Source organism: Camellia sinensis, chromosome 14, assembly GCF_055761805.1.
Source record: "Camellia sinensis isolate YWXY chromosome 14, ASM5576180v1, whole genome shotgun sequence".
Taxonomy (NCBI): Eukaryota; Viridiplantae; Streptophyta; class Magnoliopsida; order Ericales; family Theaceae; genus Camellia; species Camellia sinensis.
In genome coordinates this window covers 26643796-26655033 of record NC_138974.1, presented here as the reverse complement: position 1 = coordinate 26655033, position 11238 = coordinate 26643796, and the positions used below count along the sequence as shown (strand labels likewise).

Here is an 11238-nt window from a genome sequence, read left to right as displayed (position 1 = left end):
ATTTATAACATTTTTATATTAAAAAAGTAATATTATAATTACTAAGGCCTAGTTTGGGAAGATTGAAAAAAGACAAAAAATCAAAAAGTCACTATCCTATTTAAGTCTCATCATCCTATTTAAGTCACATCACCTCTCTAATACATCACTTTAAACCCAACTCATATTTTATAAAAAGTCAAAAAATACACTTATTTAGTCTTCTCAAACTAATAAATAGTATGAAAGACCGCATGAGGATCCTCTGAAGTGAAAACCTAAAGTCATCGGCTAGAGTGGTCACCTCACCAAAACGACGTCGTTTTTCTAATTAATTTGTAATTAAAAAAAAAAAAAAAAAAAAAAAACTCTGGTTCAAAACGTCAAGGGTTCTGCAAATATGAAACATTAGGGAGAGAAGGGCTGAGAGGAGGAGCCCCTCCCACCCTCGACGCGCCACTGCCGCCGCCGCTGCCACGCCATACTCCAACAGATTGAAACTTTTTCATTTGGGAAGGCAAGCAAAAGCAAAGCAAGAGAGATAGGTAAGCTTTAAAAGCTCCTGTCACGTACTCTTTGATTTTGCTTTTTATATTGTCATTTTGATGATCTGAAGAAAAGTGAAAATAAGAGAGAAAAATGAGTTATATTTCCATGATTGCTCCAGTTGCTTCGAAACTATTGGATTTCATATTCCCTCCCATCACCAATCAATTTGGTTATCTGTTTCACTACAATAAAAATGTGAAAAACATCAGAGAATTACTTGAGAAATTGCAAGATAAGAGATCTAGGGTTGAAGGAGGGTATGTAGCCAAAAGAAATGGGGAACTCATTGAATCAGATGTTGAGAGGTGGCTGACTGAAGTAGGTGAGATTGTTGAGAAATTGGGAAAATTCTTGGAAGATGACGCTATTGAGGAGAAAAGGAGCTGCTTCAAAAATTAAGCGGCCGCGGCGCGTCGGGGGTGGGAAGGGTTCCTCCCTCCTCTCAGCCTCTCTCTCTCTCTCTCTATCTCTAATGCTTCATATTTGCAGAAACTTTTGAACAAAAGCTGAATTTTTTTTTGTTCTTTCTTTTCGAATTACTCACCAAAACGACGTCGTTTTGGTGAGGTTTAATTTCAGCCGTTGGATGGGATCACTCTAGGAGATGACTTCAGGATTTTCACTTCAGAGGATCCTGACGCGCAGAAAGACCGGCCTAATGCTACCCGGGTCATGTGTAAAGGGAAGGTTGGCAAGATATAATAAATAGCATGAAAGACCGGCCTAATGCTACCTGGGTCATTTCCATGCTCTTGATGATTGTATAGAGTTCGTTAGGATCACAGCAACAATTTCTTGGAGAAGAGCAATCTAGAGAGAGAGAGGAAACATCATGTTTCAAGCTTAAATTCAAACTTTAGTTCAAGGTCCCATACTCATTAATTAGTTCTTTAGAGACTGTTTAATTGGATTGAGAAAGTTTCAAGATTCAGGCTTTGAAAACCACCCAACAATTTTCTTGGATAATCTTGAGAGAGAGAAAGATATGTGCCCTGAGGAAGAAATGAAAATGGAGGAGGAGGAAGGGTTGTTCAGTTGGCTACTGGAAGACATTGTCCTCCACATCTTGAACAAAGTCTCCAATGTCAAATGTCTGTGTCGCTGCTCTGTTCTCTCGAAGCTCTTCGCTTCCCTAATCCCTCAAGTTCAAACCGTGTCTGTTTCAAGCTCATGTTGGGCATAGAATTCCAATTCCAAACCCAAAACCAAATCCAATTTGTTGACCTCACTGTCTCTGGAATTTCCTGTTCTCAGTTACCTTGAAAAACTTGAAGGAATTCGGTCTCTGCATATAGAGGTTCCCGACGGGAGGATTGTTGACGAATCCTGCACCTTTAAATGGGGTGTGATGTTTGGCCAAAAACTCGAAACCATTTCCTTTCTCTGCTCACCACGTAATCTACATCCAATAACAACTGAATTCGATCAAGAAATAATGGCAACTAGTACAAAAGCCGAGGCGATAAGAGTATCAAATAAATTGAGAATGTTTTGCCTAAGAGCTGCAGCAGAAAGAGAAGCACTATTGAAGCTGGTGGTCCGTGACCAGCCCATGGGTGAGAGCATTGTGATAACTGATTCAGGCAAAAAAAAAGGGCAGTCAAGCTTCGCTTGGATGGTGACAGCCTTGTCAAGTTCAAGGAGTGTTCTCTGAATTTCAAGACATCAGCTCTGTCACCGCAGAAATATGGACTGATGTTTATGAAAAGGATGAAGGTATGTCATGTGCCTCTGCTACGCCTTCCGGTGTCTGGGTATTCCATGGATAGGGCCTGCCTTTTCTTGTTGAAATTGCCTAATGTTCATGATGATGATGATAATGGTGATGAGGAGGAGGAGGAGCAAGAGGCAGAGACAGAGGAAGAGGAGGAGGAGGAGGAGGAGGAGGAGGACAACCACCACCTTGACTTTAAGGCCATATTGGCTGCTTTTCAGGAGGAGGTGGAGGACAACAACAACAACAAACACTATGACCGTGAAGCCATATTGGCTGCTTTTGAAGAGAAAGAGGAGGGTGCTCTTAGGTAAGCCCTGATGGAGATTTTGGCAATATCTGCCTGGAAATGGATCTGAGTTAAGTTTTTGTTTTTGTGGTGTGTGAGTTAGTGTTAGACTGAAATCATTCAGCTGCTAAGTCAAAAGAAGATATATGAATCCCAATAGAATGAATTAGTCATGGAACCCATAACATTTCTAGTTAGTTAGATGGTACATACATTTGAATCACCAATGTCAAAAAGAAGATGGCTTTCTTTACATCATCATTAGATACAATAAAAGTGCAGTGACTACTAATATTCAGGTGTGCACAAAACAAAACAAAATTGATTTGTTTATAGAACCAATATTGCTTATTTGCTTCATTTATGTCATTCTTTAATTATCATGTGATTTTTTACTTCACCAGTCTCTTTTTTGTATGCAAAAAGGCAAAGCCTTTAAAGACAATGGTTGCTGGTTGCTCACCACAAAAAAAAAAATAAATAAATAAATAATTGCTGTGTTGTTCTTCAGGCAGAGCTGCATGAGGATTAACTCATTTTTAGCATCTTAGCTAATCAATCAGTTGCACATTAATTATTACATCAGCAAGGACATTGAGAGGATTTTGTGAGATTTAAAAAAAATCAACATGAAATTCAGAGGATGTTGGGGATATATATATATATATATTAGTAGCTTGGGGTAGCTTGGGTTTAGTAGGAGCAATCACTTAATGAAGAATTTTAATTTGAAAAAATCTTCATGGAAATTTCAGAAATAAATATAATAAATATAGAGGAAAAAAAAAACATTAATTTAAAAATGAAATTGAGACCACAGTGATTTTTGGTCTTCTTCACAATGATTTAAGATGAAAATACAGAAAACTTGTTTCTGTTTGGTAGTTTAAAAATACTGTTTCCTCCTTTCATTTTCGTTTCATTTTCCCTCTCTCATATACCTTTAATTTTCATTTCAATTTTGATTTCATCCCTTGCTAAAAAAGAGTTCTATCTATATTCCATTCAACATCAGAATTTCCAACTATTATGTTTATAATGTTTATAAAATGTAACCTTCAAATCAGAATATGAATCAAGCAGACAGAATTAGGTGGAATGCTTCTCCCTCAGGTGAGTTCAGTGTCTCTTCAGCTTATAATTGGTCTGATTCTTCTCCTTATGGGTCTTTTATGAAAATTCTTGATTTGTTATAGAATAATGTAACCTCCCCTAAAGTTCAATTCATTGTATGGTTTGTTAGATCATGGAAAGGGAAATGAAAACCTTTGTGTTTTTACGACGAATTGGAGTGTTGAATGGAAGTGCTAATACAGTCTGTTTATTCTGTAAATCTGATATTGAAAGTGTTAACCATCTGTTGTTGCTATGTCCAATTGTTTGGGGGGTGTGGTCTGCAATAGTGAAATGGTGGGGGATCCAATGGGCAATGTCCAGTTCGGTGGAAGGAGTTCTTCATTGGTGGTCTGGATTCAAATAGAAGAAGCTCAAAGGAAAGATCGGGAGAGCCATTCCTCTTACAATCTTTTGGTCAATTTGAAAACATATGAATGATTGTGTGTTTAATGATACTCAACCAGACATGGAGGAACTATGTGATCTTGTGAAGACAACAATTAACTTGTTCGGTGAAATTTAATTCATTAGGGTTGTTCCATTCAGTAAATGATTTCATTTCTAATTTGGAGCAGATTAGGTTTAGTGAAAGCAGGGGCACATGTTTATTTAAACGGACTGGATAAAAGAGTATTACAATAATGTAAAGAAATGTTCATTCTAAGATAAATAGTCTCTGGATTAGTTGACTAAAAATTATGTGTATTTTACTATAAATCTCACATTTACTTTTCTAACCAAACGATGAACTACTTGTTATACCCAGAGTAGTGTGTGTGTGTAAGTTAAATGCAGAAATTAAATAAATAATAAAATAAATAATTCAGAAAAATAATTATATAAATTATTTCCTGAATTAAAAGCTTATAGAAAATAATGTCGAGGCTTGTGTTGGACACAATCTCCTTAAAGTAGATTTCTCCCTCGCTCCGGTGCTTTGAGTTTTACCGCCGTCTACTTTTCAGGTTGCAACGACTAACACTTAAATTTGCAGCACTACAAATTCAAGCCTGGTGAACCAAAATTCTGTTGTAACTCTCTCTTTTTCTTCCTAAAATATAAATGTAGAAGTATATGTAAGAGCACAGGAAAAACAGAAGAAGAAAGACGAAATTCTAAGGAGAAAATTGAATAAAATGAATTGCTAGAAGCAGCCTTTATATAAGCAGATTGGTGGCTGTTCGAACAGGTGCCAATAGATAGGCACTGTTCGGATAGATTTCAACAGATAGAAAATTTGTTTGAACTGTTTGGACAATTCCAGATTTGTCCAGGAAGGATTCAACAGGTTCAAACCTGTTCGGGTGGGTTAGGAACTGTTTGGGTGAAGGAAAAAATTTTGGACCAATTTTATTTTGAATTTTGAAACCAAAATAAAAAATAAATAAATAAATTACAAATATTTTTGGTTCAAAAAGATATGTATTGAACCATACAAGCCTAACCTAACCTTACACCACGCATTCGCACCCATAACCTTACATTTCCACAAACTTAGGTACCCCTTGAAGCCTATCCCAAGTATCCCAAGCTAAGGTATATAAACCCTTTCAAAACCTTAAGCCTTTTCAATGTGGAACAAGCACATTTCACAAATGTGTAGGAAACCCACCTAAATCCAATTCCACGAATCCGAAAATGCGCGTTGAATTCTCATTCATCCGAAAATGGTTTTGAGCAACTAAATACATGATTTTATTCACTATGCGGCATTAAATATGAACCCAATTAGAAACGTTAAAAATAACACTTGAGTCTCACCTTAATTAATGCTCAAAGTTAGCAAAAAATAAGGTTATACAAAAACCATTTTCCAACAATCCCCCACATGAATGGAATTCACGATAACAGACATGCAACAAAATGCAGACGAAGAAAGAATACATTAAGAAGATACACCACATCGAGATAGGTAGTTTTTGGCTTTGAACCTCCTCTAGTGAAAAGCCTATCGGACTTACTAGCTAACCAGTGGACGCGGTGCCTTGAACTGTTCAGTTGTTTGTGTAAGCCAAAACAATAGACTACACATAGTGTATCTACAGACACAATTTGGTTCTTACAGTTGTGTTTATTTTGGCCTTGAACAACGCCTGATAATTCATGAGTGCTCTTAGAGAATTTAGCCTTCTCAATTCTCACAAAACTGGCCAGTTCATTTTCATATAAGTGACTTCTTATTAAGAGTATCCTGCTATACTCCACTTGGATGTCCAAGCTATAAGAATCATTAATGTTGTGTTTGGTTGGAGGATTTAGAGAGGGATTTGGAAAGAGAAAGTGAAAAGGTGTAGCATGATTTATTCATATTTCACCTACCTTTCTATTTATCTTTCCAAATCCCTTCCCAAATCCCTCAACCAAACACAGCATACAAGCAAAGCTTATCTTACTAACGTTGCAGGTGTCACTCTTCTTATCATAGAAATGGGTAAGAGTAAACCTCCTTAGTGATACGTGAAGTCATCCATAATTCGGTTGTCCCTTGGAACCTAGATCTTGGGATCTCCAGTTAACTAGGTTGGTTTGCCATTATGGCAACTTTTAAGTAATAGGCTTTAATCTCATTCCCCTCGATAAATAGTACACTTGCTCTCTGGCTAGCCCTTTAGTCAATGGATCCGCAATATTCTCCTTTGATTTTACATATTCTATGGAAATTATTCCATATGAAAGCAAATGCCTAACGGCATTATGCCTTCGACAAATATGTTGAGACTTACCGTTATACATATGATTTTGTGCCCGTCCTATTGCTGCTTCACTATCACAGTGAATGCTTGTAGCTGGCACAGGTTTAGGTCACATTAGAATGTCTTCTAAGAAATTACGAAGTCATTATGCTTCTTCTCCTATTTTATCTAATGCGATAAACTCAAATTCCATTGTCAACCTAACTATGCATGTCTGCTTTGAAGATTTCCAAGTGACTGCAGCACCTCCTAGGATAAAGACGTATCCACTAGTGGATTTTGAGTCTTTAGTATCTGATATCCAATTTGCATCACTGTACCCCTCGAGTATTGTTGGATATTTGATATAATGAATGCCATAATTTTGAGTATGTCTTAGATACCTAAATACCCTAATTATCGCTTTCCAATGATCGGACCCTGGATTACTTGTGTACCTACTCAATTTGCTCACAGCATAGGCTATATCTGGCCTTGTGCAATTCATTAAGTACATGAAGCTTCCAATTATCCGAAAGTACTCTAATTGTGATATGCTTGCAACTGTATTTTTTGACAAATGAAGACTAATGTCAACAGGTATTTTAGCAAGACAATCGTCATGCTTTTCAAATTTCTCCAGAATCTTCTCAACATAGTGAGACTGAGATAAAGCATATCCTTCAGATGTTCTAGTAATTTTTATTCCTAGAATTACATTTGCTACTCCCAAATCTTTCATGTCAAACTTTTTGTTCAATATTTTCTTTGTGGATTTAATCATGTCATTATTGCTTCCAATAATGAGCATGCTATCCACATAAAGACAAACTATGACATAGCCTTTGTCTGTGTTTTTAACATAAATGTATTTGTCATATTCGTTTATCTTAAAACCATCCAAAAGCATAGTGTGATCAAATCTTTCATGCCATTGTTTCGAAGTTTGTTTTAATCCATAAAGGGATTTGACAAGTTTACAAACCTTTTTCTCTTGGTCGGGAACTTGAAACCCTTCCGATTTTCCATATAGATTTCTTCATCTAACTCGCCATTCAAAAAAGTTCTTTTAACATCCATTTGATGTATTTCCAAATTATACAAAGCTGCAATCGCAATCAACATGCGAATAGATGTTATTCTTGTCACCGGTGAATAGGTGTCAAACTAATCAAGGCCTTCCTTCTGCCTGTATCCCTTAACAAAATTTCTCAAATGGTGCATCATACTCAAGGAAACTGAAGAGACAAGTTCAAATAAAAGAACTTTTGATACTACTATGGGTAGCAGTGAAGACCACAACAATAATGAATCATATGAACCTAGATGTAGCAAGAGGGTTAGGATCTCTAAATCATTTGGTTCAGATTTTCTAACATACCTATTAGAAAATGAGCCTCACCACCTTTGTCATTCCTCACTATCTTACTAGTTTTGCCAAGTTGATTTTCAACCTCAAGTTTATATTGCCTAAAAGTTTCTACGGCTTCATCTTTACTTCTCAATCTATATAATAAGGGAAGAAAGTTTTTGAAAATGTATAAAATGTATGTGAGATATATTTTGATCCAATGACTGAGATTAATTCCAAGTTTATATCAATGGTTGAGATCAGTTTTTTTCCCGCTCAAACCCTCTCTGCTCTCTCTCTCTCTCCCACGTCTGTGAAACACGTCTCTACAACTCCCTCTGTCTCTCTCTCTCGCAACTGTCCCTCTTATCTCTCTCTCACTCTTTGTTCTCCTGCTTTAACAGACCTTCCTCCTCAACAATAGGCAAAAGAGAGAGAGCAGCAGCAACAGAGTCCTAGCAAGCAAGAAAGTTGAATCGGAAGCTAATTCGACGGTGAGAAAAGTTTGGTCCCAATCCCAGACGAGAAGCTCTCTCTCCAAAACCCTCGCCATACCCGAAAGTAAAACCTCTCTCTCTCTATCTGTCTCTCTCTGTTTTGTGGATTGGATTATCATATTATATAACTCTCTCTACAACTGATTCAGATCTTGCTGGGTTTGCAACAGAAGATTCAGATTAAAATTCAGATCTTGTTGCTGAAAATAGTGAAATAATTATCATCATATAAATTCAGATTAAAATAATTATTTCGCAAGATTCAGAGTTATAATTTTAAATAACCCAAAAAACTTAAGCGGGAGAGAGATTACCGAAGATTCAAAGTGAGAGACAGAGATTATCGAAGATCTGAATTTATATAATGATAATTATTTCTAATCAGGCGAATTAATTTATAATGATAAATAACCCAAAAAACTATAAATTATTTTGGGTTTGCTGATAATTTATAAGATCTGAATTTATAAATTATTTCTAATAGGTGGAATAGTTGCCTCCAGTATAGAACCAGGTAGCAATGCAGAACAGGTGCAGAATGGAAGGACGCATCAAAAAGAAGCAAACTCGCTTCATCAGGATCCTCAATACGAAAAGCAAGAATTAAAAACCGCCATGTTGTTGATGTCTAATGGGAGCAGTATGCATTGGGTACGACCTTTATATACATGTATTTCATATTTGTTGACACCTATGTAAACACAATCTTTGCTTGAAATGTGGTTACAACATTTTTACTTATTTATTAATGAATCATCTTATGTGTTCGCAGGTCATTAAGATGGTTATGAAAATGGATGCTGCTGAGCCCTTCAATGTTCCAATAGATCCTGTTGCCCTGGCAATACCTGTAAGTGTAACTTCTTTATAGATGCTTCTCATGTGTATTATTTTAGGAACATGCTGCTAACTTTAAATTTATGGCCACTAAGAATTTCGGGTGCAATATATTTGAACCCAAATGGTTTGGAGGAAACAACTTTCTGGACATTTTGGAGTAGGTTTTATGTTGGTTAGCTCATCATTTGGGGGAGCAGAGTGGAACGTTTTTTTTTCCATTCAATGCTTTTTGTCTTTTTTAAGAGTTAGGTAAGTTAGTTATGAAGACTTAGGAGTTTATTACGTAGGATAGGAGAGCAATGCATGGGTTGTTTCTCTATGTTTGAAGTATCATGTTCCTTTTTTCAATTACTGAAAGTGGAAAGTTCAAGGATTGATGGGGATAAGACTTCAAAGTCGAAAGCTTTGGTTGATTCGAAGAGTAAAAGTAGTAGAAAGCACGATGGTGGTGGTGGCGAGAAGATTGAACCAAGTGGGGGTTTAGTGGGAGAGAAAGAAAACTGTAAGAGTAGCAACAAAGTTAAGGATTCTAAGAGTAAGAGTAAGAGTAAGAGTAAGAGTAAGAGTAGCAGCAAAGTCTGAAAAAGATTTGGGGCGAAAAGATAAGGTTTCAAAGGAAAAGGAACGTGTGTTGGAGAAGAAGATTCATGAAATAGAGGTAGCTGTTGATGGTGAAGAGCGACAAGGCAAACGTGGTAGAGAAAATACGGGTAAGGTAACTAATTGTTGTGTTTTTAGTCGATTGATGATTTGGATTGATGGTGGTGTTGTTGGTGTTGTTTTGTTTGTTCAATTTTTCACTATATAAAGAAAAAAATCTATAATCAGGCATAATTAAGATTGTAAATAGCCTATTGACAGAAAGAAAATATAGCAATGGGATTGCTCTGCATCTTCTTTGATTTGGAAATTGCAGAGATTAAGACCTGTGTTTGTTTTTAAATGTAACAAGTCAATGAGGAAGTCAACAATAGTGCCTTGTGAGTTTGTGTGAAGATATGCTTAGAAGTATACAGCATGATTTAATCTTTACTACGCACACACTAATACAAAGAGGGAGATCGTATGTACATATATAGATATTTTATTGAATTTTATAGATATTTTGTGGTTCAAGATCAACTGGATTCATTCATTTCTAGGTTTGATTTTCATTCTTTGGCATTTAAATTCACTTTTGTAACTAGAGATTTGAACAATTCTATGGAGTTATTCATTTTTCCTGTAATTTTGAATTGAGTTTACATGATCAGATAGTGTTTTATGAATCTGGATCTGGGTCTTTTCTTGATTTCATGGTAATTGACTAGAAAATAAAAATAAAAAAATTAAGAAATTCATTGTCTTTTGAAAATTTCATTGTCTTAGCTCTCAATATTTTAGCTTCAAATTTAAAAAATAAAAAAAAATTTAAAAGTAAACAACCTATACCAAAAAATAAAAAGAAAAAAATTTCTCTCTATTTTGTACAATTTTTCATAAAAAATTAAAAAGTTATTCAAAATATATTAATTTTTTTACCTTATATTTTAATAAAAAAATTAAAAATTATTAAAATAACTTATTCCAAACCAGGTCTAATATCCTTTAAAAGCTTATTTATTTATTTATCTATTTGTGCATTTATTTTTTGTAGATGAGTTTTTGAATTGACCCGTTATGTAATACTTAATTGGCTTAGTTATGTGATTGCCAAGGAACCCAGTTGCTGCAACTGTGTAATATTCTTTTTCTTTCTCCCATATATTGTTATTCTAGGATTGCCAAAAGGTTTACAAAACAATAAGTTGAAATTTGTGCTTAGCTCTGTACTTATTCCATAGTTGATCCTTTAGCTATTGGTTGACATTGTGTCATGCATTTTATATCTGTTTGAAAATTGAGTACGTTGTGATTTCTGAAATGGGTTTGATGGGTTTTGATTTCTGAAATTTGAAATGGATTTGATGGGTTTAATTCGCAGAAATTCAAAGTTAAATGGATTTCTAATAATTTGATTTCTAATTTCTAATAATTTGTCTTCCCAAAGTAAACACAGAGAGATGGTGAAACTGTAAGTCTCTAATTTTAATTCGGTGTAAGCTATTTTAATTGTTGTGGTTGGAGTGGTTGTGATTTCTGAAATGGGTTTGATGGGTTTTGATTTCTAATAATTTGAAATGGATTTGATGGGTTTAGTTAAATTTGTATGAAACAATAGTATTAGGAGTCAATAACTCAAAACACACCCA

The 11238-nt window shown here is 35.3% G+C and overlaps 2 long non-coding RNA genes across 3 annotated transcripts; both read left to right on the top strand.

Annotated features, from left to right (window-relative positions):
- Positions 1-391: 391 nt before the first annotated feature.
- On the top strand, positions 392-4174 carry LOC145807439 (uncharacterized). Of its 2 annotated transcripts, none has more exons than XR_014350535.1 (3): positions 392-524; positions 3599-3644; positions 3935-4174. It is a non-coding gene; the product is annotated as an uncharacterized LOC145807439 (long non-coding RNA). The 2 variants fall into 2 exon arrangements; XR_014350536.1 differs by having other exon boundaries at positions 394-524; positions 3775-4174.
- Positions 4175-8003: 3829 nt separating this feature from the next.
- LOC145807438 (uncharacterized) lies at positions 8004-9098 on the top strand. The gene is made up of 3 exons (XR_014350534.1): positions 8004-8231; positions 8652-8818; positions 8940-9098. It is a non-coding gene; the product is annotated as an uncharacterized LOC145807438 (long non-coding RNA).
- Positions 9099-11238: the final 2140 nt, after the last annotated feature.